Genomic DNA, 5,045 nt, shown 5'->3' with positions numbered 1-5,045 from the left:
ATGGTTTTTTTTTACTATTAAGTGGAATAACACCTTCCAATTAAAAGTCCACAAGCCCTCCTCAATTACAAATCCAATTAGTGAAATGAATTGTAATGTTCAAGATCAATTAAGTCTTTTTAAAATACCTGAAGAACACTTTGTAGCCATAATTGTACCTAAATTATTTTAGAATTTTAATATAAATATAGATGTTTGCAATGTGCTTGGTCTAATGTTTTTATTTTTATTTTTTAAGTAGAGTTTTAGTATGTGAATGAAGGTGTTTGCATGTTTATTTAGACAATAACAACATATGTCTTTTTTACATTTTAAACAAACTTACGTTAGATGTATGAAATGTTTAAGGTAATAAATGTCTGTTCGTCATTCTGCAGTTCCTTCATTGCATTAATAAATAATAAACACCCGCTTAACTTGAAAACAATTTTTTTTTTTTTTTTTATAATATAAACATTTTTTTTTTTTTTTAAACAAAAATTAAAACAACGTTTGGATTTGGTCAACAAGACCCAGCAAGGCCTGGAGATGTATCCTCATGTTGGCAATAATGTCCGCAAAAGATGTGGGATCTCCAACGGCAACATCTGAAATTAAGAGATAACATAAACATTAATAACTTACTCACATTACTTATTATACAAACAAGGCACAAAGCACACTTTAATGCAGGCATGTCCAAACTGCATCCCTCAAGCTGGTGTGAAACTACATATACCAGCATGCCTTGACTCAGTTTTGGGGCCAGGGAAAGCCAAAGCTGTGTCAGGGCATGCTGGGATGTGTAGTTTCTCAACAGTTGGAGGTCCGCAGTTTGGACAGGCCTGCTTAATGGCAAAGTTACTACATCATGGCTGTTTTATGGTACAATCATTAGCAGAAAAACACACAAGCCTGCTCTGGGTTTTTTTAATAAATTTTTCCCGTTTACGAGACCATGGGGTACATTTACTACTATGTGAGTTATATTTAAGATGGAGCGTTGCCCATAGCAAACAAGGAAAAATAAGAATATTATCTTGTAGAAGTGGTTCCCCAATTGTAAAGTATAATCTTATTGGTTGCTATGGGCGACATCCCATGTTAAAGATAACTACCATCTTCGTCAATGTTACACCATGTTGGCATTCATTTACATCTGGAGTGTATTTATGATTTTTTTTATGGGTTTGGTCCTGCATCATCACACTGCATATCAACATCTTCAGAAGGACAACAGATCCTAGCATGCCCACACTCCCTGAAAGCTGACCTTACTAAATAAGGTCAAACAGGTTTGACTTTAGCCAATAATCATTTTGTGAGTGTAACTTTCACACCACAAATCAGTGTGTCATTAGGCTGCATAACAAAGTGAAGCATGTGATTTGTAAGTGCAAATATTAAGACTACACAGGCACAAGTGTAAAAGACCAACAACATACTAAACTCCACTCAGGTCTAACTGTTTCCCTGAAAACCTAACACATATAAACCCTGTTGTCCTGGCAACCCTGTCGACCTAATGAGTGTCGACCTAGAGTGGACACACAAAACATTGCACACATAAACACTGTACATATAATGACACTCACAAAAATGTCAATACAACATGTAGACCATGAAGAATAACACAAAGATTTGTCCTTGGTACAAGAATTCCAACAGTACAACACTGCATGTTTTGGCATTGTAAGTGTAAGTAGGTAATCATTTTTGGAGAACATGTTAAAACACTTACTTTCCTCTGCAACATGATGGTTGACAGTTAATTCAGCAGGGGCTTCTTCTGCCCACTCACTGGGTGGGGAAGGCGGCTGGATGGGGGAAGGAGGAGGGATTGGGGAAGGAGGAGGGATTGGGGAAGGAGGAGGGATGGGGGAAGGAGGCTAGATGGGGGAAGGAGGCTGGATTGGGGATGTAATTTCAGAGGGTGGGTCTGATTGAGAGGGCGAGGGGGGCGGAGAGAAAGTTAAGCCAATAGAGGGTGAGGGGGGCTGAGAAGGTGAGTTTGAAGTTGAAGGAGAAGGGGTATGGGAAGGAGGAGAAGGGGTCACAGAAAGAGATAGCGAGGTGGTGTGAGAAGGGGAGTGGAAAGTGGAGTGGGCCTGGGAAGCTGAGGGGGACTGGGAAGCTGAGGGGGACTGGGAAGCTGAGGGGGACTGGGTAGCTGAGGGGGACTGGGAAGCTGAGGAGGACTGCGAAGGGGAGGGGGAGTGAGAAGGGGAGGGGGAGTGAGAAGGGGAGGGGGACTGGGAAGGGGAAGGGGGCTGAGAGGTCTGCCGTTGTTCTCGTCCTATAATGATATTTGTGAAAAAATTTATTTTGCATGTTAAATTACATACTAAACAATTTGAAAAATCACTGTTCTGTTCCATGTAAAAGACTGTGGTTTGTTTTTCTTAAAAATACACATTTTAAAAACATCATCATGTTGCCCACAGCAAACAAAATGAGTCAAAACTTTTACTTTGAAGCTCATTCCTTAATCTATTCCATTGAGTCATATTGATTGGTCTAGGCAACATCACCAGATAACTATTCAAGGCACCTTATTATATAGACAGCACTGATCAAGTATTTGGGTACAGTTTCCTGCCTGGTTATTAATTCTGGAAAACATGCACTTGTTTGGTGACACTTTGCTACAGTCAGTACTGTTTGCCCTAACCACACACACTGTCCTATGTTATAAAAATGGACAATCAGCGTTGCAATTAGCCTACCACTTAGTGTAAATTTCTTAAATTTTTGCTAAGAATCTTATGTAATGTAACTTACTGCGTGCATGCATAGCCCGTATTTGCTGGCGGATCTCCGCCAACAGCTCTGGCGTCCTCCTGCGGAGATCACTCCATCTCCGCGCTAGTTGGATGATTGTCCGCCTGCTGCGGACGCGAGTCCGCAGCAGGCGGCGGACCTCCGCGTAGGCCTCGCGCTTAACCCGATTTGGGATGAAGCGCCCAACGCGGCCTACGCGGCGGTCCATCACCGCAACCAGGACGCGGAGCTCCCGCCTGGTGAAAGGTGCAGCACGCATCATGGCAATGGCGTTTTCCTTATTTGGGCATATATTTATAGTGTCTGTTAGCATGTGATTGGTCAAAAATCTATGTTGTCATTTCTAATAACTTTATTGATCTTTGCAATGCTGTGAAGAGCAGAGTGTTATTTCGCACGAGCGGAAATACGCATTCGCATTAGCAAAATTTTTAGCAAAAAAAAAAAACACAAACACAGACACAGAGACACACAGTTTGGAAAAAATTCCTACAAATATCTGTGTACTCACCACAGTTTGTGTGATCATTCAGCTGGACAGTCACAAAGTGGGCAACATTCAATTTCATTTGTTTGTGTGTTTGTTTAAATAATCAGGATTTTAGGATATAAAACAAATAAGGACACTATTTAGCATCATCACATTTTTTACATTTCAAATCTAAAATTGAAAGCTTAACGTGTTAACGGATTTTTAGTATCAAAAAAAATACACATTCCAACACACCAAAAGCATTACACAATGACCTTACAATATCAAACAAAATGTCAACATTACAAATAATACATAAGCATACTGTGATTTTAATTTGGATAAAAAAGATAATATAAAAACACTATACCTGAAATATTCAGCAACAATGCTTGCCCTGACTTGGCTCCCCCTCCGTGTAACACTCCCCCCACCGAAGTGTCGAACAACCCCTGGCTCCTCATCAGGCAATTCCTCTGTCTGAGGAAGCTCTACGCTACTCCTTACCGCGATATTGTGTAGTATTGCGCACAGAACCACTAGTTTACTTGCCATCTCCGGCGAATACATGATGTCGCCACCAGTGCGGTGGAGCACACGAAACCGCCCTTTAAGGACCCCAATTGTGCGCTCCACCAGCTGCCTAGTGGCAGTAAGCGCGGAGTTAAATGCCGTCTGTGGTCCTGGCCTGGGATTACGGTAAGGAGTCATGAGCCAGGGGGTGCAAGGATATCCACGGTCTCCTGTTTGAGGAAAAACCAAAATAAGAAATAGTAAATTTTGAAAAAAAAAAAATTAAATTGTAAGAAATATGTGCAACAACTCACCCAATAACCACATGTCTGCTCGTTGACTTGATCTTAATCTGTGCCATATCCCTGATTGTCTAATGACATACGCATCATGAGAACATCCAGTAAACTTTGCGTTCAGGGAAAGGATCTGGAGGGATGGCCCACAAACAACCATTACATTCAGAGAATGAAACAGTTTCCTGTTTCTATAAATTTCTTCATTATGTTTTGGTGGCTGAATAGCTACATGTGTGCCATCCACAACCCCAATAACATGTGGGAAGCGACTACCACCTTCCGCAAATTGCCGCTTCACCACATCTAGGGCACCAACATCCAAAGGCATAGCAATAAATTGCTTCACACGCTTGAGGAAAGCCTGGCAGACACGCCGCAGGACCTTACTGAACTGGCCCTGCGACATGCCAACCAGGTCTCCAACCACATGCTGGTAAGACCCTGTTGCCAAAAAATGTAACACAGCAAGGAATTGTGTCAATGGTGGTATTGCTGTAGGATACCGAATTTCAGACTCCAGATCACTCTCTATTATGGAGAGAGTGTCTAGGATTAGATGTGGTGGCAGCCTGTATCTACGTACAACCACATCATCTGGCATCCCAAAAAGTAGGACACGGGGTCGGAAAATTGGTGGCCTAGCACGCCTCCGTTGCCTTGGTTGATGAGGAGCCGGTTGTGGTTGTGGGGCTGGCGGTTGGGGTGGGAGTGCTGGCGTGGGTTGGGGAGGTAGGGCTTCTGCTGCGATAAATATAGACATCACACACTTTTATAAAAAAAAAAAAGTTGAATAAGACAAAAACAATGTCCAAAAAATATGCAAGCAAAAAATTTGTAAAAAAAGGGGGTGTCAACTTACTGCAGGAGCGTAAGACATTTTTTCTGGGTTCAATTCAGGACCAAAAAGAATATTATAAAAAAAAAAAAAACAACATTATTTTTATAATGAAAGCTACATATGTTAAATTGTAATTGTTAAAAATACTATTATTTAAAAAAAC

At 41.3% G+C, this 5,045-nt stretch overlaps 1 long non-coding RNA gene across 2 annotated transcripts; it reads right to left on the bottom strand.

Annotated features, from left to right (window-relative positions):
- Nucleotides 1-510: 510 nt before the first annotated feature.
- Nucleotides 511-4,139, bottom strand: LOC134956633 (uncharacterized). Of its 2 annotated transcripts, XR_010186037.1 has the most exons (5): nt 4,060-4,139; nt 3,603-3,975; nt 3,272-3,293; nt 1,721-2,275; nt 511-587 (listed from the first exon to the last, which is right to left on the bottom strand). It is a non-coding gene; the product is annotated as an uncharacterized LOC134956633 (long non-coding RNA). The 2 variants fall into 2 exon arrangements; XR_010186036.1 differs by having other exon boundaries at nt 3,272-3,975.
- Between the last annotated feature and the right edge of the window lie 906 nt (nt 4,140-5,045).

The sequence above is a fragment of the Pseudophryne corroboree genome, chromosome 9, assembly GCF_028390025.1.
Source record: "Pseudophryne corroboree isolate aPseCor3 chromosome 9, aPseCor3.hap2, whole genome shotgun sequence".
Taxonomy (NCBI): domain Eukaryota; kingdom Metazoa; phylum Chordata; class Amphibia; order Anura; family Myobatrachidae; genus Pseudophryne; species Pseudophryne corroboree.
The sequence above is the reverse complement of the archived record's forward strand: the minus strand, read 5'-3'. Positions and strand labels throughout refer to the sequence as shown.